We start from the raw sequence: 24231 nt of genomic DNA, 5'->3' as shown, positions 1-24231 counted from the left end.
TATGGTTGAAAGCATGTCATTTAATGATAATAAAACATTATAGTGATAATGTAGCTATCCTTAAATCAAAGAAATTCAGAGCTAAGTTCTACTTAAGAGAAATCCAAAAGTATTAGAGTACAAACAAACTCAAAGACTTCATTTCTACTCTCTGATGATGCCTTGCAGTGACAAAACCATTATGATTCTAGCATACTAGCTCTGGAGATCCAAATTAGATTTAAAAGTTTTAAAAAGTTTTAAAATATTTTCTGGCACCTTTTACTTCCTTCTGACTGATAATCTCTTCTTCATAACTACTGGGACACCTATATGGACTCTGGTTCAACTAGAGCTTCTTTTTGTAGGGTTAAAGTACTTTTACAGTTACAAAGACCATAAATGAAGAACATAACTAAAAGCACTAAAGTATTAGCAGTGGACACTGATATTAGCCTGTTTCATTCAAGTTTTAGACAGCCTTGACCTCAAAAAGCTGGTGGTTTTGGTGTCAGTAATTTAGCAGAACAAGCAAATAATACCAGGACTGTTTGGCTGGTTTGCTTTTAAAGTGCTCCTACAGTGAGTATGGATGGGATTACCAAAAAGACATCTTCCACCCTCCCCTAACTTTTTTCCTAAGATGGTCATGCAGCTGTGGTAAGAAAACTGCATTCAGACAGCCCACCAAATCTCTCTGGGACTCCTGCTGCAGGTCTGTGTGCATGACAAATAATGCAACTGAGTTTAAGAGCACCTGCTTTTCCCTTTTGCAAGATACTGCTAATCAGGCAATTGACATTGTTTTGCCTCTGTAATGCCAGGAGCTCCTGAATAAAAACATTAGTGCTGCCATGCTGGATCAGATGAAAGGGTCCATCTTATCCCAGTTTCCTTTCTTCGTTGGTGACTAGCAGCAGATGCCTAGAGAAGCATACAGGGATAATTCCCTCTGTGTATCCTCCTAGCTGCCAGGAATGGATGGACTTGGTGAGTCAGAGGCAGTATCTTTCTTATTTTTTTCCTTGAACATATATGTGATTTTTTGCTTTTGCTTTTTGTGTTCATTACATGAAAAGTACTGCGCCCTTTTAAACCTGCTGGTTCATAATTTCAGTTCATTCTTGTTTTTATATCACTCTCTCATAAATCTATTTATAGACCTTTGTTATCTTTCTTCTGGACTGGTATTGGTAGGGAAGCTTTGGCACACATCCTTCTTTGTACCTTTTCCAGTTCTATTTTATCCTTTATGGGACCAGAACTGCACTTGTATTTAGAGACATAATGATATTTTTATGTGTTTTATTTGGTTCTCTATCTTCCTCTTATTAATGGTTAACATATGTACTACATATTTCCCATTAACTGTCTATTACAGTTTCAGAATCTTGAATAACTTAGTAGCATCTGCACTTTTTGAACACTGTAGATGCTAGTGCAGATCACTATGGGACACCATTGCTGACCTTTACAGACTGACCATTTACGCCACTTTTTGCTTCCTCTTGTATAGCTACATATTTGTCTCATTCCCTGGAAGTATAATTTCTTTAGGAGCCTGTCATGAGAGATGTACTTGATTACTTTTTAAAAAACAACTATATAATGCCAACAAGATCATTCTCATTAATATTCTCCTTTAATCATACAGAGATCATTCATAAATTGTAAGCATGGCGTTCCACTCTAAATCCAACGTTATTTCTTTCCCACTAGATTACATATGCCCTTGAGTCTGCTGCTTCTGTTCTTTATCATATTTTCTACTCTTTTATTTGGGTTTGGTGCCAAACTTATGTTCTGGAGTTGCTCAGGTGCTTCTCCTCACTGGAGTCATTTTTAAAATTTGGTATGCTGTGTTTACAAACAGTTATACTGTTTAGAAATTGATATTATGGATCACAACTGTTGAGAAAACTAAGTTAAACTAAGTTTGAAATGACTTGTATTGACTTCCTGGCAATTTAATTTCGTCCCTTTTCTTTTAAATGCATTGAATCTCATTTATTCACGGAAAATCTACTTTTTTTCCCTAACACATAGCATTTTAATTCAAAAAAAAATTTTTTTTTGTAATTATTCGGTCAACCCAACCTGTGGAAAGTCTAGTCTCTGAAAGTGTAGACAGAATAAAAGAAATAAAGTTTTACTATACAATCTTACAGAAAATGTGTGTTATACTATACATATTATGTACATTATTTTACATTATAATTATAGAGCATTTTTAGAAAGCTGAAGAGGACTTTTTATAATATTCTTTTTTTCTTTTCATATTATTCAGTAGGTTATCTCTTGGGCAGTATTGGGTGATCATGATATAAAAGTACCTAATTTTCTTGAAATAATTGATATTTCAGGGAAAAGGTCTGTTTAGATTTTTAAAAGGGTACTTACTTTGTTAAAAATTATAGAATTTTCTTTTGCTGGGAGTGGGAAAAGATTGGTGACGTGCTTGGTGCTAGGTAAAATTAGGTAGTAAGCCAGCCACTGTGTGGATGCGAGGATGAAGAAATGGATAGCTTAACCTTTGCCCAAGGCTCACATAAGTCTAGCACCAGTTCATCTTAGGGAACTCTGAGGAATATGAGCATCTATTGTGCTGATGCTACCTGTCTGGCGTCTTTCTTGACCCAATTAGAAATAATGGGGTCATCTGGTCGGTATGAATCATGCTGATAAAGTAGAATTACAAAGTAGCTGAAATAACTTTATGGTGAATATATAATGTTTCTCTAAATGCTGGCTTCTCTTAATGATGCTTGGAGTTAAAAAAGAAGTTTGCTTCTTGGGAAATGTGAAAGTCATTCCAGTTGAGACTCAAAGGCTTCCTCAGACCACATAGTCAAACCTAAAGCAAGATGACTGAAGAATTGAAAAGATTTATTATAATCTTATTATCCCAATCTTGCAGCCCAACTAAAGCTACTTTAAACTCCTTTTACATTCCTGAAAGAAGACAAAGTAAATAAGTATATCCATGAAAAAGAAGCCGTGCTGGCTTAAGAATGAATAACAGAAGCCTGCGGATCAAGACTCCCAGCTTCACTCAGTTCTTCCACTTTCAGTTTGGAACAATGAACTCTTTGTTGGGATGATGCATATTAATAGTCTGTGACAAGCTATAATACATTGTGGTTGAATGGGTTTTTTTTTACAGTGGATTCTTACAGTGTTGCTCTATCAAAATTATATGAATGGATTTTAAACAACCTGAACACATTTTTAGAATTATATCTCTGAAAGTTGACATGATAGGTAATAATGCATATTTAAGATGATATAGTGTAAAGTCATATGGCAAGTCTATGACCCAGTAAAGGTAGAAAAGAAAGCATGCTTAATAACCCCCCCTAATTTTTACTATGAAAGAGATTTGAAAAGTTCAAAAATGTCAATTTCACTCAATTTTCACTACCTTTTATAGATTGAATTTAAGTGAGGAAGAATAACTGATAGTAACCTGATTTAATATTCTGTGTTTTCACAGAATAATGTCAGTGAAAAAAGGATAGTATTGTCATCCTTCCTTGACTGTTAACCCACAGTTATAGCTTTCTGTAGGGACAGTAACTACTTTCTATCACGGTACTCTACTAGTTTCCCTTTTGGAGGAAGCATGTTAATGACTGAAAATACTAGTGTACATCTTTTATTAATTCCTGATGACTAATAGTGGAAATTTCTGTGAATAAGTGACCTCCTTTTGTCATTATTTTTCAGTTCACCAGTCTCTGTGTCTTCTACAAACTTCATCAGTTATTTTTCTTATGAATGATAGAATTACTGCATACATTGAGCAATATAATTCACTAGTAATAATCTCACCAATTTCTTTCACAGTATGTTTGGTTATGACATCTGCCGAATGGTCAGTTTTCAATTCAGGCAGCATGCATTCTGTTGATCGTGTATACTGCATATGTTTAAATAGTGCTAGGTCAAATATCCTCCAAAACCAGAAGTATATAACTTGATCGCTTTATGTCAGATATATTTTTATAGCCACTTTCAACTGTCCAGCTACGTTTATTCAACACCAAGTAAGTAGAGTACTTTTGAGTATATTCTAAAAATAATTTATTTTATTTACAATCAATTTTTTTTGTAAAGTATGAGATAGCTATTCAGGCAGGAACCTGACAGAAGCATTACTTATCAGACCTATATGTGAAATGACACCTATTAAAGCCTTTAATTTTAGTTGCAACACTGTAAATCTACTGTGCTACATTTTAAGGTAAATGAAGATTAAGTGAATGCTTTTTGACTTTCATCAATTTGGGGCATTAGGCAACTGGGAAGAAAATACCTCTCACTCCCTCAACACAAATGAATGTGCTAGTTCTCACCCTTTTTAATTTAGTCATTTTTGTTAGTTACTTAGCTTACTGTGGGGAAAGTGAAAGGGTAGAGGGTTTTTGTATAGTCATACACAAAACACATGTTGAGAATTTTATCTCTGTCTGATAGTATTTAATATTTTAATTAGTGGTTTTTGGTCCCCACAGATAGTGTCATGATTTAAGCTTTTCAGCATGAAATCCAAATGGTCTGCTAAGAAGGGAGCTGCTGAGAACTAGATGCCTGAGCATAAGAGTACACCTGGCATCCTCTCTCTCTCTCCAGAATCCAGGAACTTCATCTACCCTGGAAATAAAAAAGAGAATTATAAGCTTTCTTTGAGAAAAATACATTAGACACACCCTTTGAAAATCTAGTAGAAGGACTTAACCTCGTGGATAAAACCTGCACACAGTGTGTGCAGGGTGTCCAGGGTGGCCTGGAGTCCTCAGTCTAAAGCTGTTCAAAACCACCACATTCTCCTCTTTAGGGTGTACCTGAACCACCAGACTAAGATCTGGGCAGAAGCACAGTTCTTTGGCTTGGGCTGAAACTGTTCCTATATATGGCAAAACCTTAAGGATTCACAGGGCTGAAGAGGGAGAAAGATATTTTATAGTAGCAAAGTTTTATAGTAGCAGGAGTTTTAGTACAATTACGGACTTAGAATTATAAAAATATGTTTCATGTAAGGGACATATGATCTGACTCAGGTGAATGAAAGGTGATTTTGATCAAAAAAGAAAAATCTGAAAAAAGGATTGTGCAAGGGCTCATCCCTAAAATACAAGAGCAGTTCATACATAGTAAAAGTTAAATATTAAGGGGGAGAGGAGCTGATACACTGGCTTTGTGCCTTTTTTTTTTAATATGCCAAAATAAGAGTATATGAGGGTGTATTTAGAATATGACTAGTTTACTTACGAATGAAACTGTTTTTCAATTTGGGAAGTAATAAGTTTGAAAAAAGTTGCAAAACCTCAGACTGAATACATCATCAGGTTCCTTGTTCTGTATCAAAACAGTATAATAACTACCATATTCTGTATTTTCTGTCAGCAACTATACAATAATATAGATTTGTTTTAAAATGAGTTTGGATGGATTTAAAACTCACCTTAGGGTATCCTAGAAACTTGGTCATACTCACAGAAGCTTTGCAAACTTTCAACAGGTTTTTTTTGCAGGTAAATGCAACAGTTTTTTTGAAGGCTGTTAAAACAAGTGTTTTGCTTTCTTTTTGTACGCTAATCTTCAACTAGTATTGGTTTACTGAGCTTTTTAACAAATTTGTCATATTTTCACAATGTTTCTGTTTCACATTTGAAAATCAAGAGATTCTATTTGTTTCTATTTCTACTCTTTTTTTCATTTACATAGGAAGTGCAGTTTGCAATTACTTTAACAATGTTGCATTCTTTTACCACTAATAAAACATTTTTCTTTCTTCTCTCTCTCTGTCTTTTTTTTTTAATTCCAAAGACTGTTACTTCTGCTGGATCATGGTTATGACCTACAGGGCATGTGGTTCCTTTGACATGAAGTTTATTTTTCTAAACCCGCAGCTTGATATTCTAGCACTTAATTTCAGAATGCAGTTTAAATCACAGAAGCCATAATATGTCAAATGATCCCACACTTGCAGGGGGAAAACAGTAAGTAATGAAAAAGCTATGATTGCTTTTCTGTCCCTCCAAATGACAGTTATCACCTCAGTGACCTGCTCCGGGCAGACCCATCTAAACATGACACACTAAGGGATAACGTCATCTAACACGGTAGTTACAAAAATCAATACAAAACCCATTTCAAAGATACTCCGTGTAAGAATCCTGGTGTAACATTCATTTATTGAATAGGCCTGGGGGAAAAAAAAAAAAAAGAACAAAACTTTTCTGATATATATGCTTTACCTCCCAAGCAAAGGAATTCTGTAGGTAAGCAATAATTGTATTTTTCAATATATTATTTAGTCTTGCCAAAGCTCAGCCTAGAATCTAATATGTGGATGACTGCTATAACTCAATTAGGAAGCCTAAGCAGAGCTCTAATGCATCTGTAATGCAAAAGGAACATAACAAGACAAGTGACTGTACCTTTTTAGTTGAGGGGTAACTGTGTTTGTGCAGGGATGAACAAAAACAGAGCAGGGAGACTGAGATACTATATGTTTCACTAAAGAATGTTCTGAGGTTATCTTCACTCATGAATATAGAAGATATGGTTACATCATTGAAACAACTGTTGGCTCACAACTGACTGAAGATAAGTTTCCATCGTTTGCTTTCTCAAATGACAATAATATCAAAGCCTGGAGCAATTTTATGCAGTCACATCCCTTATTCAGAGGATGCATCCTGATTGGTTAAAGAGTCATTTAGGAAAAAGTAGTATTTATTATTTTTGTTACATTTATCAAACTCCTTTCAAATCTGTATGAACTTTATTTCTCTCAGGAAGTTAATAATAACTATAGCATGGGTCTTCAATTTTGATTTCTTACAAAAAAAATGCAGGCTAGTATAAAAGCTTTAAAAATGATCCTATAGATGATATAGCCAAATATTTATATGAAAACATTCTCTGTGTTTGAAAAAGGATCTTGTTTTAGGAAATATCATGAATTTTTTATGTTGGCTTTTCTTGCCACTTAATCACTTTACAGGTCAACAATGTTTGCTATTTAACTGACTGTTGAGGTACTTCCTACTACAATACAGGATCTTGCCTACTTTCACTCTGAACATGAATCTGTAGTCCACACTCCTATTGAGAAGTGCTTGCTCATTGAAATTGTCCCACTGAAACCACCTTGCAGATTCAAATTGGAAAGGAAGGGAGAGGATTAAATAAAGGAGTAGGGAGAAGAATTAAAAAGAAAATACCATGACAGTTTAAGGGACCACTTAGAAAAGTGTTGTAAGGGTAAGGTGGGGGCTTGGACTCCTGGCAGGGACAGATGCACAAACACAAGGCACACTGTGGTCGGTATTGAGCATTACCTCTGTGTCTGAGCGGGGGTTCCCCAGTGATTTCCCAATCAAGGTAATAATGGAGTGGGAGAGTCCCTGGCATGGCTGAGCATCTGTCCATGGCAAGCAGCGCCGGCGAGGGGTACTATATGAGGTTTTTATGTACGATACACATGCACAGTAAGCATATTGAGCTCATTGCTAACCTCGATTCAAAGCCCAGGTGTAACACCACACTGGCACAGGCTCAGCTGCATGACTATGGGTCAGCATGCCCTGTTGATGCTCCTTTTCCCATGGAACGGTCTGGCTAGCTTCCATTGCCTATCTCCTCGACATTCTTCTTCATTTTCCCATACAAGTGTAATGGAAATTTAGGCCTCCTGATGAACAGAAGTTGCACTTCTAGAGTAGGAAGACACCAAGTCATCCATCTTCACATCTAAAATATCAAAAAAATTCAGGAATAGACATCTCTGGTCCCAGAATTTGAAGGGAATATTCAGAAGTGTTAGCTGCAGTGCTTGAAGAGCTTATCCTGAAGAGCTGATCTGAGATTCTTTAGTATCTTTCCCAAAACTGAGCAGTTTTGTTAGAGCCAACTCTCTTTGTTAGATCATCTCTACTTTCCTTTCCTTGCTGTAGATCAGCTGATATTTTGCATACACAATGAAACTTGGCAACTGCAATGAAATTTACTGAAGCAGAATTTCCTGTGAAAGAAGGGCAATGCTCTCTTCCTGAGTAAGCTTTATGTTAATTGCATTCCTTTCAAGACATGAACTGCTTGGATAATTTGTGTGCCCTTGACCTTTACTTTAAACAGTATATCCAGAAGTATATGAAGTATGGAAAAGAGAAGAGGCAGCCTGTGAATATGCCGTACAAGTCCCATGCAGAAAAATCCTATTTTGCTTCTTTCTAGCGCACTCCATGAATTGGCATGAAGAGATCTTTTGAAGCTAGTCTTTAAAGATAGTAGTTTTTTAGTGTTTATACTGAATGTATTTAAGCTATGTCAAGGAAGGACAGATCCATTTGGTAAGTTAAAGTTAATACTGGGACATGTGAATGTGCTTCTCATCAACAGATGCTAATGAGCGGCAGGAAGATTGTTGAACATTTTCTTTGAGATCTTGATTAATATCTGGCTTTTCTTAAAAGAAAAACTGGGAGAAGGGAGAAAATACGTTACCAGTAGTTACTGATCAGCAAACAGTAGCTAATGTTGCCCTTAGCTTAATGGCTGATATATGAAGCTCAGTTACCTATCATTGCATGTTGCTATAAGTTTTTCTGCTTTAGAAACAATGATTGCTTGCTTTCATCTTCCCGTCTCTTGTTTTAAGCAGCTATGGAGCATTACTGCCAGGAAAATCTTGGACATAAGCCTACTCTAAGCTATTTCACCAACATCCCCAAAATCCTTTCTCTGGAAGTTAGCTGATGTTTTGTTTTTGGGAGACAGAGCTTACTGATTCCACCTGCTGGCATATGTAGCATAATGACTGATGTAGACAGCATCTCTGTATCTTTATCCTAGTCTTAAGTTGTTGCTTCAGGTTTTTTTCAGATTGGGGGTGTTAGAGGTTTAGAGGAAAACTAAATGTGCTCGTGTTCCTATGTGCAATTTTTCTGCAAATCTTTCCTTTCTGAAAGGAAACTGGTGGTAGCTAATTCATGATGAGAAATCCACTTTTACCTGAGAAGAATTTGTCAGTTTGTTGTGATCTCTCAAATTTACAGCACACTGTGTGAAATAAACTTTATTTTTAAGAGCTCATTAGGTTAAAAAGAAAGCAAACAAGGGGTTAATCCCTTCTCTATAGACTGGCCTAAATTTTTAATTCACTAGTTCACTAATTTTCATGCTTAGGAGCAAAATAGTTACCTAACCTACTAATTCTCATGCTTAGGAGCAAAATAGTTACCTAAGCTATGGTGAGAGGGCTCATCTTTCCTCCTCTGTCACGATGTGGGCATCCCCTGAATTGCACTGGGATGCACAAGAGCCTCAGTGGTCCAGCTGCTGGTGGACCTGCTCCAAGTACTGTTTGGGCATGCTGATGTATTTGTACCTTCCAACTCGGAAGTTTGGTCTGTACCATCGCATTGGTTGTTTCAGTTACTGGGCAAGCATTTACTTAATTCTGAAGAGTCTTGGTCTTATCAGGTGTTAACAAGCAAATGCTTATAAAACTGCAAGGATAGCAGACCTCATTATTTTTGTCCTTGAGTATCTGGCATACATTTTGCTCTTGCTTTAGCCTAATGGTTATGATCCTAGCAGACACCAGGCCTTAGCATGAGCTATGTGCTAGGCCCAACACCTGAGCAGGAGTTGCGTGAATAGCCACAGAATTGCACTTGAACAACTGGAGTGCAAGGTTACCTGAGCCTCTGAACTCCTGCTCTCAGTGAATGAATGAACTGATGAAGCAGCGGCATGACACACAAGTGTTTTGTTTGACGATTCTGTATTAACTCTGATGCCAGTCATGGGGTCTTATAAATCAACAGTGTAAAACCACTATGAGCAAGAATATTGCTATGGTAATATTGAAAAGAATAGAATAACAAGCAGTAGTAGGACCTGGAATTCTCTGATGGTCCTTGCATGTACTGGGAGAAGACTGTTTCATAGAGTTTTCTCTGTGCCTTTTAGTCCAGAGATAGTTCAGATGACAAAGAGTCTTCTGTCCTGAACTGTGAATGAGCAAAGCAAAGATATGAGTGATAAATCATGGAAAAGTTCATGTAGAAAGTCTGTGTATTAACAGTTTAACTGGGGGACATCATACCCTGTTTTTGAAGGTAGGTGGTACCCTTTGCCTGAATACTGAGAGAAAAAGTAGAAAGAAAAACTGTGTTTTTCTTAAAGGTAGTTGCTAGGTATTAATTTTCATTCTCATGTTATTCTTTTACTCCATCACTTGGAGAAATGATGGGTAGTGAAATAACAATCAAGAAGCCCTGCTGCAGGCAAATTGCTCATTTGATCACTAGGTCAAAGAAATTACCTCCTGAATGGGTGCCTGGCCTGCCCGGTGACATTTTCAGTCAACAGTCAGTGGTCACAGATGTGCTTAGATGAAAGAGGTAGCCAATGGAACTGGAGATTCTGCTGTAGTAGGAAAATGTTTGGAAACTGTTAGACTGATTGGTTAAGAGGTACTTATTACTCCATGTCTTGTAGCCCCCGTTGGCAGGAAAGGAAAAAGTGCTGTTGAGCTCAAGACCTGAGTTTTTCCAACTAATTTAGAGAACTTCTACTGTAAGGCTTACACTGGTTACTGTTAAACATCAGCTACTGCAGATAATCAGAGCTATCCAGCTCCACCGAACTGAGTATCTCTGTGTCAGGGAGCAGCAAAGGCTGGCAGCTCCCTGGGGGCTGGGGCAGGACCTCATCAGCCAGGGCCCATCCTACCATCCTGTGAGGGAGCAGTGCAGTCCGGGGAGCAGCTGAGGGCAACCAAGAGTACAGACCATCCATGGTGATGAGGCAGGTCTGAGGTCAAGCCAGCAAGTCAGTCCTGGGTCAGGGTTTGAACCAACGGGGTCTATGGCCAGACACAGGCATGGACATGATGGAGCTGCAGAGGTACTGTTATGATAGAGCTCAGGCAGGGACTGAAGGCCCTGGGCTGAGCTGAACTGAAACCCCTGGACCATGAGCTTGGAGCAGGTGGAGGCCCCAGGGGAGCCTGGTCAGGGCCATGAAGGCCTGTTGGTGCACTCAGGGCTCTGACACTCTACACAGAAAATGAGATCTTTTCAGGCTGCTCAATATTTCTATTGTTGCTGTCCTAAGAGTGGCTTTTATCTGCAAACATCGTAAGATGGGATATTTATGGGACTATTGTTTTCCTTTACAATATTCAGATACCCATACTGGAACAGAGAGGGCACCTCTTCTTGTTCTCTAGGTGTTTTTACTTACTGCATAAAGTGTAATAAATACATCTTCAAGCAATTAAAACTAAAATTTAGATTTCACTATGTACATCTTCAAGCAATTAAAACTAAAATTTAGATTTCACTATGTCTACATATTAATAAAACTCTTATGAATAAATGTCTATGGCAATGTGCATGTTGAAATGTCTTAAATCACAAGTATCTGGCTGGGATTGATGTTTGGCTGAACTGTTACAGGCTGTACCAAAATTGTGAGTTCAAGAGAAGGGCAATTATTGTGAAAGCGTAATTAATGAAAAATAAGCCAGAGTCTCTTGTAGTTGGTATCCGAAAACCTCTTAGAGAAGCAGAGGTCTACAGCTGTGAACAGCCATGTAAAAGAGTTAGGGCCTGGTAACTGATTGTAGTCAGAGGGCAAAAAGTACAGCACCCATTCTCCTGATGTGTGAGCACGTCTGTTGGGGACCAAAACAGGATGACACCGTGTAAGACAGCAGAGAATCTCTAAGGCAGAAAGTGATGATGTGGTAACTATGATCTCTGGCCAGAATGTGTGCATGTGAGTTGCCAGTGATCACGATGTGCCCTCCTACTTACATACCAGCAGTCACGGTGTGCCTTCTTGCCTACGTGCCAGCAGCTATGGTGGGCCTGTCCTGCCCACCTGCCAGGGATCAGGATATGTCTTCCTATCTATCACAAGATGCCACAATGCTCAGGGGACACTCGGAAGGAACAGTGGCTGGGCTTGGTTGCTATATAACCGGCCATTGTGTTTTTCAGTAAAGGATCTTTGCACTACCCTACCTGAGATCCATGTCGTCATATGCCGCACACATCCTCCAAGACAAATAAAGAGTTTTAGAGGAATGAGCAGGGGCAGTAACAGATGTTGCTGTGGCGGACAGATGAGTGAACTTTTGCCTTAAACATCTCTTGGTACATAAGGTGCAAGCAAACCATAACCCCAAACAAGCCATCTGTCCCCAGCGGAAACAGGACTAAGCTGCTGTGACCCCCGAAATGGTCTCCCTGCGACCATTCAGGACACATCGAGCCTGTGCTGAACCAGACCATGATCGGGCAGAGACTTTGGGACCTGGACTGTAAATTATTGCCGCTTAGCACAACTTCTACAAAACTTGCTTAGCATGAGTAGCTAAATTTGTTGAAGCCTTAGGCCGCACTTAGATAAAATAATGAACTTCTACCTAGTTCAGTAAGAAAAGGGACCTGAGAGCTGTTTCAAGCTGGAACGATAATGGAGTTGCAAGCAGTTTGCATTCCTATGCTTCACACTCCAGGAGGGAGGATGTCAAGGCTTTGAAGTGAGGCCTGCTTGGGCGTCAGGACCCTGGGGAGCAGGGCCTCCTCTCACTGCTGAAAGAGTGCTGATTGGGGGGGAGGGTCTGGAATATCTCGGGGTCTGGATTATATTCCCTTTGTCTGGACCTTGGGACCTACTATCACTGCTGGGGCAGTACTAATTGCTGGAACAACATGTCTTTGTCAGGGCCTTGAGAGATAAGGGCAGGATCCGAAGAATGAAGACACACCTGTCAGCAGAAACCGCAACAGTAAACAGCCTACCTAGGGACACTGATGAGACCCAATAAGGAGCAGGAGACCCCAGACCTAAATATTACTACTGGTCCAAACTACTGCGTGAAGGGTGGAGAGCTTAGATTGGAAAGTATAATTGCCCAGGGATTTCTTTGTTCGGGGTCCCTCTTCGGAGGCACCCAGCTCAAGCTGTAACTGCTGCACGCGTGTCATTACCATTTATTTATTTAATTTGCCTTGATTTGGCTCTGAACTTTTCAGCGGGAACCTAGGGTCGGACCCTGCTCGAGTTGTAATTACTGCACGCGCATCGCTAAAATTTACACCCAGGGTGAAGAGGACCAACGGGATGCCGCTGGATCCATGGGTGGTGATATCTCTCTCTCTCTTTCTCTCTCTCCCCCTTTCTCTCTCTCTTTCTCTCTCTCTCTTTCTCCTCCCCTTCGCCTTTCCCCACCTTTTCTCCCCACTCCATGAAAAATAAAGTTAAATGGTTGTACGATATTTGACCGGTTTTAGCATCTTAATCTCGTCCTTGGGATCGTAACAAAACCCCCCTGATATTGGATCCGGACAGTTGCTTAAACCAAAGAGTGTTGCTTTAAAGAAAACCCTTTGTAGACCTCCTGTGCCTTAGCAAGGGTGCTGTGAAAGAGAAGCCGCTTCACACAGTAAAAAGTGGCCTGACTGAGCAATCTGTGTCTTGAACCTCTCTCACTATAACTGTAAACAAAAATCCTAATCGAGACTTGAAGATACGCACTGATGATGGGAGGCACAGGCTTCTTAAGAGAGCTACATTCATTCTTTGGGATAAGTCACCAAAAGTCAAATAGTCTAATAGTTTTAATCTGAAGGTGGATATTCTCTAGCTGAAATGATACTTTGGGTTCTAGAAAGAACTGTCTTGGTTTCACCTGTGAATTGCTTTATTAGCTCTAAGAGCACTTGGGGCACATTAGTAATGGCAGAGGAGAGACATGATCTGGCCCAAATTTTGAAAACTGAAGCCATCTTTATTTACCAGGTTGGCTTCATTTGTTTCTGCAAAGCAGTGTAGGAATATCTGGGAGGAAGCCCCTAGAATGGGCTAGCTTTTGCACAGCACAAATTTCACCAGCACTTTACCAAACAGGACCCAGACTGGGGAGGTTTCATCTCTCCAGGAATGCTTGTCCAACTGCCAGCTTACTGCTGAGTGCAATATTTTAAGGGGAACAGTTGCAAATACATACAACATGCACCTGGTATTCACTAATAATCTATGTTTCCATGAGTGAAGCACTAGGACTTGGGTATGGAAAGCCACCAATATGGAAAGCTGCATGTCCAAGAGTCCAGAAACTGGAACAATATTAAGATTCTATTTCTGCTCTTATTAAGATTCTGTATTCTGCTGTTAGAGTTGTGCTGATCCTTGCATCCCCGTATGTTATTGTACATCATGATCTCAGCATTAAATTGTTGCCTTATTTTGGCATTATATTGTTGCCTTTGATCAGAGTGTGAGGGAGATGCCGTATTTAGCAGAGCTCTCACAGATTTTTTTCAATAAACCCTTTGATTTCTATATATGAGTATTAGAGTATTTGCATCATAAACTGCATTGTAAAAAATGTAGAGAATATAGGAAATCTGACAAATGAGAAGAAAGTTCCATTCCTAGTCCTCATCTTTTGGTAAACATGGCTTCTTCCTAATTTCTTCCTTCTAAGCAGAGCACTCTGTCATGAATTTGCTGTCCTCCTGCATTTTTTTCTTTCTTACCTCTCAGTTTCTTTCTCATGCACATGCACACATACAGTCTGACCCTCAAGAAAATATGTCATGGTTTTTGAAGAGCTAGTGAAATGCTTTCCATCAAATAGCATTATGTGCAACCCCCATTTCATACCTCCCCTGAAAAGTGCTGCAGAAATGCTAAGCACCACATTTATTAGTACTCTTTTCAGAATAGAAACCACATTGTTTTCACAGGACTGCCCAGCCCTGCATGACACGGGTAGTCTCGCAGTGGTCTTGAGTTCAACATTTCTGCTGGGGAAATGTCCTGAGATTTTTTAAGTATTAGAATGAGCATCTGGCTCATATTTGTAAGCTGCAATTCGGGACTCATTTAGATTATAACTGTGTATTTGCACTTTTGCTCTTATTAGTTGAAAAGGACAAATCTTATTCTACAAATAAGGTATATAACCTTATTAGGTTAATCACAAGGCATTTTTTCTCTTCACTTGTAGCTGCTGTTTAGCTATCAGCTGGGATGTTTACATTTTTGAAAGGTAATATTGAGGCCATCTGAGCCGTGATCTGGCCAGCCAGGAGGGTGAAGGTGGACTGTGCCATTGAATGACAGGTCAGTGTCATGTGAACTGAAGCATGCAAACTGTATTATGCCATGGTAATCAAGGGGAAGAGATTCAACTACCTTTGTTTTCTCTCCTCACCCACTAAATCCATGCTTGAAAAATGTTAGACAGAACTTTTAGCTTTAAAGCTATTTTAATGCATTTGTGAATTTTTGATCTAACTAGACATACATACAGAATATTACAGTCTTCTGTGTATTACCAATGTCACTGTCTCTAGGTAACATAGTGCCCTCATGTTGCACACAACTATTTTAGAGTAGTCTTCTTGGAAATCAAAGTCAGACAAGTCGGATCAGGTCACAGTGTTAACTATACAGTATCTTGAGGGAAACTCAATCAAACCCAACCAAACTTTTTATAAGGCATCACAAATCATCCTGTATTAGCATCACATGGATTATTTATGAAAATGCTGTTGCTTGTCTGACAACCTAGGTGACATTACCTCTGGAGGATGAGCATCACCATGGCAAAACAGACATGTCACCATTAGACATTAGTCTACTGTAACTAATTCATAAGGCTGTCCTGTAATTTGTTTTGATCAGGCAGCCTGTGTCTAGTTGAAGGGGATGAAAGGGAGGGGTGAGTGCTGGGAGGGGAGAGAAAGAAAATCCAGTATTATTAACTACAGAATTGAAAACTGCAAAAAATAAAGCAAGGAAAAGTGTAGCATGTTTTTCCTCTGTAACTCCTATCTTTACATACAGATATAGCCCAGAACCTCTAATGCAAGGTTGCTTTCTTAGTTATGAAAATATTATCAGAATATTTCTAACTATGCTTTTTGTGGTTTTAATTTGTTTGAGATACTATATGACATCCGTCCTCCTGCTTGTTTCTTTTCTTTTTCTTTTTTTTTTTTAAGTACGGGTATACTTTGTGAAAATGGCACCAATGAGTTCAAGGCTAATTGTATTACAGTAAATGTCATATCAAGTTTGTCTGTCAGGAACAAAAGAGAGTGTTTCCAATTGTCAGGCCTACAAACTGAAGCAGTGATATAAAAGCTAAGCTTTGAGCTCTGTCCCTTCAGACTTAATCAAATTTTTCCATAGAATATCATGACTTAAATAATCTTTTCTCATGGTAGTTGATAAATAAAATTAAATAAGATATGTAGAAAAAGGAAGAAAGAATCTATAGGCTATGCATGATTATGAAATAGTGAAGATTTTGTGAGCTATAACTGATAACTCGTAAAGGCAGGTGAAAAGGTGTCAAAATTGCATAGTAATATCTCTGACCATAAATGACCTTGAGAGACTCCAAGTTAGAATACATCCAGTTTGTGCCTCTGTTGGGGTAAAAAGCATTCTTTTGGGCTGAAGTACGTACAGCACCATTCTGTAACTCAGCTTCAAGGGAAAGTGTTTTCTCAGGCAAAACTGCAGATTACTATTCTATACTAGAGAAAAGGTATTCTGTTGAGAGTCAGGGCAATGAAGGAGGATATTTGTAATTTAGGGAGACTGCTAATCTTAAAGATCCTAAAAAAGGACATTACAGTTCACTTCTGCACTCGAAAGAAAATTGCTCTGTAGTCCGTGAAGATGCTGCAGTTGACACACCTAGAGAATGACAGTTTTGGAGCCATCGATCCTCCATTTAGCTGTAAATATCTCTTTAGTAAAAGAAACAAAGAGAGTCCAATCTTCCCTTTCTAAAAGAGATCCACACTTCTTCAGCGTTTTTCTTTCTCAATATCAAAGCTTCAGATTAACTGATATTATATTATTATATCTCTATTAATTCAAGCAGTAGCAAGTAGAGAATTAACAGAAAATGATAAATGGACTTTGTTTTGTATTTGGAGACTTGTATGGTTAGGAATAATAGATGGAAGAATTGGATGGACCATTTGGGAAATTTCTCCCTCTTCTTTTGAGCAGATATATCAACTTTATTAACATTTTTGTTTTAAAGAATCCCATCAAAATCCCCCTCTTCACACCCCCTTTATTGGGTATTGTGTAAACTTAAAGGAAAAATTTCTCCCATAAGAGCATCTAATCTAAGTAGAAAAATGACATGGCACATAATAGAGATGAAGGATGAGGGGATAAAAAGTATCAACAGCAGGGACTGCTAATATTAATTAAATTTACTTTTTGCTTGTATTCTGGTTGCTTTAATGAACTCAGGAGGAAGGCAGAAGAACAAATGCATGGGCATAATCTTTCTGGCAGTAATCTCAGTTTTTACTCTAAAATCACGATAGTGCTTTCTTTTCCCATTCTTAATATCTCACTCCCATGCTGCCCAGGAAAAGTAGCTTGTATCATCAGCAACAGTGTGGTGTTTTGTCCTAATTTTTTTACTGAACAGCAAAGAAGTTAAGCTACACAGTAGCATGGTAGAAATCCTTTGTTTCTGCTTTCCTACTACCCCTTCAGTTCTGGTCTACTTGCAGAACATTTTCTGTTGTGCATTACTACCGTTCTTAAAAAACTAACTAGCAATACCTCCTCTACAGTTACCATCACTTAGGGAGTTTCTCTAATATCATTTAAAGTTGATGGTAATAACGAATTAATTAATATCCGCATTCAGGCCTTTCTCATCAGCATTCTGGGAATATCTACTATGAAAAAGTTAAAAAAGCAAGGCAGCAGTTTTTCTGAGTCCAATTAATAACTGAATTCAGCAGCTTTTTTTTGAGAGTTATGCACAAAGTAACATTGCTCCCAGCTAGTTACTGCCCACAGTGGTTCTACAATCCAATTTTAAAACGTGCTGTGCAAACAATCTAATATTCAGATATCCCTAAATATATCAAGTTATGACATATTATTGGTGAATATTATTGGTGAATATTTTTACACTTTGAAGAAATATTATTGTAATGCATCACTATAAGCATCATTATGTTCTAAAGTGACTCTTTATTGGATAGAGCATAAATAGTAGCAGAAACAATACCTTCTAGCACATTTCTGCTTTTGTAGTTTTCTTACATTTCCTTATTTACTGAGTTCTCATTGTTGCCATTTACAAAACTTCAGAAAACAAACAAAAATCCTTTAGCAAAACATTTTCCTGTAAGGAAATGCACTTTTAATGCAAGCCTTCTTATGCAAAATTCTATCTCCGTGCATGTTTTGTGACATTTAATCATGATGCCATACACATAGTAGCATATATACACACATATGCACATAATGTTGATTTTAATCTTGTTTTAAGTTGTTTTCAATGCAGTGGTGTGAATGTATTACACCACTTCAATTTCTTGTTCAAAACATCGTGCAGTAACTAAACCCAAGTACCCAAAACTTCAGAAAAGTAAAGATATGCCTACACTGTACACTGCAGTGAGGCAAAGCATATTAGCTTTCATGAAACTCTGTGCTGTTCCAGTGAGGTTGATTTCAGTCAGCAGTTGAAGCAGTTTGCTTAGAATTAGAATATTGCTGCAGCTTGAAGTGCATATGTAATATAAGAAGTGTATTAATACTTTTGAAGGTCTTCCTCATTTTACTTTATCTAATTGCAGGAAACTACTGATTTTTGTACCACTTTTTACAGTAAATTTAAATAAAAAGTAAGCTGCTTGTGATATACAAGTTACGTTCATCATGTTTATGTCTGTAGTAAAGCTGCTTCTTTATTCAGTAACTGGATTGTGGGACATATGGAGAGGCACTGGGGAGTCACAGCAAGCATAAAGAAGGCAAGTAATATGTTCAGAAAAGCTACTTAATGTTTTTTAATAAAGCTGTTTGCACACACTATAATTATCTTTTTTGGGCAAGACACAGTATCTTTCTGAAAGATCTCCTGTACTTGAGGTGTTCATAATTTGAGAAATACTATAAACGTTTAGCAGCAGAATGGCATGAAAAAAATTGCTTTATGATACTGTCTAATAGAAGAAACTGTCAAAAAGATTGGTTCCACAAATAATAGCTAATATATTTGTCTTTAATTTGAAGCACTTTCTAAAAATTCCCCAGAATAGCACTTCTGGCAGAAAGATTGGTGATTAAGCTGTTTTCACAAAAATCTCTACCCAAGGAGAACTAGTGTCTAACAAAAATGCTTGTGGAGTTTTTTTTTTTTTGTTTGTTTTATTTAGCCTGAGTCAGGGAATTTGGAAATTCAATAAAAATTTTATTTTAGCTTTTTTTTTAACTATTTTGTTTCTCCTGATTTACTTGAAAGCTAAGCTTTTGATGCTGTTTGTTGTCAGTCCTGAGTAAATCTTTCAGAACTTCAGATTCTCATTTATTTTTCTCTATTTCAGTTAACTGTATAGTGAGCTCTAAAATATCTCCTCTGACCAAACATGTTTGTGATAAAAAAGAAAAGGCAAATAATGTTTGTTTTACACATACATCTTGTAAGGTATCTTTTTTGTTATTGTTCATAGTGTCTGAGAAAGCACAAAAACTTGCAAATGCAAACTATGCCTTACAAGGGAGGTAAAATGTATTTCTGGATCTCTGTGTGCCCCACTTTTTCCAGCCAAAAACTTTAGACAAAAATATTCTGAAAACAAAGGAGTGTTGTTAGGTAATATCCAATAAAATAGTGTTAGGGGAGGTGATTTTTTTTAGTGCTCAAGAAAAATGGTAACAAAATAATATTATTTATTAATCAAATAACCAGTTATTTATTCATCAAAGGAAATGCACTCAGAGTTCCTGCTACCTGAAAAATTAAAAGCTCATGTCTTTATTCTCAGTTTCACATACTGATATCTGTAATTAAGAAAATGATGAATAATACTGGTTTATTTAGGAGATGAAAAAAATGTCTCTTTGCAAAAATCTTACCATATTATAATATGCACTATAGAAATATTCTAGAAACAAAATCTGAAGTAGCTGGAAAGCTAATATTATTGAAAATATTCAAATCATATATAGCGTGACTTTTAACATAAACTATTTTTCTACGAGCAATACAGCTTTTAAACCCTAGTTTCCTATAGTTCCATCTGAAATAGATTCCATGGTGTCAAATAAAACATTCCAACTCAGAGTTTAATTTTTCCTTTAGTGATGACACTAATTTGTATTTTTGTCTTTGCTTTATCTGGCTATTTTCATGAAACTTGTAGGAATTTAACCTTTTGAGACCTGAACCTCTAAGTTGAATTTGACTGAAATTAGCCTGTTGGTTCCAAGTTATTTTAAATGGAGGGACAATTGCTTGCCAGAGGTACAGACAGGCAGGGCAGTCATACAGGCCTCACTTTCTTAAGATGTCAGACAAAAAATACAGACTGTGGCTATTCAGTTAAGATATTGGTTTGTGCAATACCTAGTCTTTCTGGCTGCTTTTTTTTCAAAATAAGAGATACCAATTTTCAGCTTGTCTCACATATAGTAAAAATTAATGCATTATCAACTGGGAGATTTTCGTGTTTGCTACTCTGCTGCAGCTAAACATAGCTGCAAAACAAATGCAAAACAGAAAACTCCTGGGATTACACACCACATCCACTACTTGGATAGAGCTGGGTAGTAATAACACTGTTGGAATGATATTGTTAAAAGAAGTTTCCTTGAGTGAACCAAGGACTTCCGTTTACGTCATCTAAATTAAATACGTATTTTGGAGAATTTTTTCCCCCCCATTCTATCTGAAATGGCCATTGAATTTGGACCAAACGTATTCAGAGATTTACAGGTTCTGGAACCATAGGCTTGGGAGATACTTCTTAGGTCATTAAAAATCACTGAGGTCATCAAATCAATCCTGTACCATAATAAGCAATCATGCAATTAGATGTGTATTTTAGAAGAGTCTAGAATCGGTCCTACGTATACCAGATACCTGAGGATCTAGTACAGGTATATGGAGTTGTGCACTCTGTTGTACCTTATCCTCAACTCTTCTTAATTTCAAATTTTTCAGAAATGGGTGAGGCCCACACTTTCTTTTCCCTGGCTTCTATCAAAGTCATGAAAAGAGAGGAGGAAAAAAGCTTCACTGGCTCCCGCAGGGAGGGAAAATAATACACATCTTCCGATCTCCTCATGTTGTACTTGTTGATCAAGGTGATCCTGGCCATATAGTAGGCAGTCTGTTTCATCACTTTAAGCAGCTGACCAGGGGGTCCTGTCTGTTATTTTCATACTTTCCTTGAAGGTTTAAATTGTTTTATTGTTGTTCCATCATTCGTATAAATGTTTCTACATCCTGTGAAGCTTCTGACATATGGGTGCATTTTATCAGCTGTTCCATGGAAATATAATATCATTTCTCATCTCCAAATTTCTCATATTGAAAAAATTATTTTATCAGTTGATAGTTTCATTTAATATATCCTTGCTCTTGTGTTATGAAAAAAAACTACACAGAGCTATGCCTCTTTTAAACTATTCATTATTTTGTCCCATTTTATTTATTTTCTCTATCGGTTAAATAATTTCAGTCATCTCATTCACTCTTCCTACTGACTTCCTAGCGAGATGACCACATCTCTAACTATTTATATTGACTCTCTCTGCAACTGCTTATTTTCAGTGATCTGCCCTTTTGCAGCTGCAAACTGTGCTGTCATACAAGTTGCTGCCCTTTATAGCATGTGAAAACTTTTGCCCATGCAGTCCGGATGATGCACCACTATGCACACAAAATTCACATCTGTAAAACTCCCCAAACTCACCAATTTTGCAGGAACAAAGGACAAACTATTCCAAATGGCTATATAGGATATAGAATTGTTATTATGCGCATGCTACTGTTTGTACATGTCAAATACATGTAAATGCATGTATATATATATTTATATATATACACATATATACACACACATTTTTCCGTGCAAGCATTTGAAAGCAACTGTATTTCTATTTGTGTTTTTGCATATACATTTCTTTAGTGTTTAGAGAGTAAGTTTGGGATTTTGTGATAATCTTTACTTCCAGCTCTGGAAGTGGTCCGACTGTTTGATCAGTGAAATGTTGGTTGCGTACCTGAGATTCAAACATTAGATATTTCAAAGAGAAGCAAAGAAGAACAGTTATCTGTGTACTGGATACCTGAATTAAGATCTTTGCATATGGCAGTGCTAAGAAAAGAGATATGTATAATAAAATTAGAATGTGAGATCCCAAAATGAAAGCAGAGGGCAAGAAAACAGGTAAGTAGCAAGCTGTGAGTTGAGCAAGTGTGGATGTAGTTGTGGAGAGCTGCAGACTGAAGATGTTGACCAGTTCTCAATTCACAGGTAATTAAAATGCAATGGACAAGGAACGTTTTCCTTATCTGCTGAAGTCTGCTGTGTAGACAGCGAGTCCAATAGACTGATGAAACAAAATGTTACCTGTTTGAACATCTCTCTTCTCTTTAGATACCTTTTCTTGACCCAACATCCACGAATGAAACCCGTATAGTGAAGACTTCTACCATTATCACAAGTGCAGGCTCCTGCCAGAGAACTTAATCTGCTTTCTGAAAATACAGTTTGACAGGATCTAAACTGAAAAATAAAATGTATGTTGGTGTGTTTTGGAAGTCCTCCCCAATATAAATCAATGGAGTTAAAAGTCTAAAGTAAGACTGTAGATATTAAATGACTTTTTGAAAAACAATCAGAGTGTTTATTATATTTATCAAAGCATATTTTGAAAGTTCATACATATGTCATTTTAGAAAGTTAATTGTTTAATTTGGTTAAAATATGTGTTCTGCTTCTAACAGAGTTTTTAATCTGAAACCTGTCTGAGAACTTTGGGCTGAAGTTCAGCCTTATAAAACAACACAAAACTCTCACTCCTGACCTTGTTCTTTCCCACCTTTTCTACCAGGACCATCCTGACCTCCTGTCCATGTGGCTCTGTGATTCCTCCCTTTCTCTTGCTGTCAGATTGTATTCAATATATCAGATTTGGGTTATTTTCGGTCAATTTGACTTCCTTGTCTGTGCTGTACCAAGTATAAGACTCTTTATTTAAGGTTCTTCTACTTCCAATCTTTTTTACTTTTTTTCTTTTCCCCTCCTCAATTCTGCCCTATCAGTGATATCAGTTCCTTCTTGATGACTTCAACCACAGGTATGCCTATGCGATTTCTCTCTTTCTCCCTCCTCTTTTTTCCTGACCTTATGTCCAAGAGCTCCCCAATACCTACTGCTATGATGTAGTAGTTATAAGAAAAGGGATCTGTTAATAGCTAGGCAGGCAGGGAATGTTAGAGATTATTCTCTGCATTTGTTCTTGTTTACAACTGAATGATAAACTTGCTAACTATGAATATGACAAAGGTACAGAATTATTTCTCTCGTACTCCCTCTCTTTTTCCTTTCTTTTCTATGGGTTGCGCTGTATATTAAAGCATATTTAGGGACAGAGAGTTAGTGCTGACAATGAACCGTACGCCAAAGCACTGCTTGCTGCCACTAATACCTCAGTATACCTGAAACTGGGATATAGAGTTCAGATATGGGGTATGCTTGTCCTCTTTCAGGGTAGCACATTCTTTCTGCTCTCCCTTCTACAGCCTTTCCAGGTCAAATGGCAGATGGGGTTTAGGAACACAGCTTGAGGCAGGTAGAAATGTGAAGAATTGTGAGCATGGGAGTAGTTGTTTCTGCAGCTGGCTGTACAGGCAAGAGAAAATTCAGAACTGAGGAGGTAGCTCTGAGCTGTGGGAAAGGAAAAATAAGAAGAGATTCTCCGCATGGGTTTTAGTTCATACTTGTGTGCTTGCAGTGTGGTAGGGGCAGACACAGGCCCAATCTAATTGACAGGCCTGCACAAACACGAGCATATGATGTGATATAGCAGTGTGCCCTGCACAAATAGATGCAGATGTTGGGATGAAAGTCTCATTGGTCATGTTCTCCTGGCTGCCTTCCATTCCTCAGCCCAGTAAATTCACACCTGCTCTGTTTGGACTTGGGAGTCCATTTTTGTAGAGCTATTTGGTAGTAAATGTTTTTTTAAGACTCTGACTTACGGAACACTTAGTCCTGAAGCACCTAGTCCTGACAAATCCAAACTATAGTTTAATAGCTAGTAATCAAACAGTGAAAACAAAGCAATGACTGGAGCTTACTACAGATTGCTTGAATTCTCTGTTACAGATGTTTTAAAAATATAATACCTGTGCCAAGTCAGATC

At 37.7% G+C, this 24231-nt stretch overlaps 1 long non-coding RNA gene across 2 annotated transcripts in view; it reads left to right on the top strand.

Moving 5' to 3' along the window:
- The window catches only part of LOC135327315 (uncharacterized), a 152472-nt gene that overhangs the window by 21727 nt on the left and 106514 nt on the right, over positions 1-24231 (top strand). Inside the window, exon 3 of one of the 2 annotated variants that reach the window (XR_010387422.1) lies at positions 22461-22706. The exons of the other annotated variant lie outside the window; for it this stretch is intronic. This is a non-coding gene — a long non-coding RNA (uncharacterized LOC135327315). Of the gene's footprint in view, positions 1-22460; positions 22707-24231 lie in introns of those variants that run through there. 2 annotated transcript variants of the gene reach the window in all.

This window comes from Dromaius novaehollandiae, chromosome 2, assembly GCF_036370855.1.
Source record: "Dromaius novaehollandiae isolate bDroNov1 chromosome 2, bDroNov1.hap1, whole genome shotgun sequence".
Lineage (NCBI taxonomy): Eukaryota > Metazoa > Chordata > Aves > Casuariiformes > Dromaiidae > Dromaius > Dromaius novaehollandiae.
The sequence above is the reverse complement of the archived record's forward strand: the minus strand, read 5'-3'. Positions and strand labels throughout refer to the sequence as shown.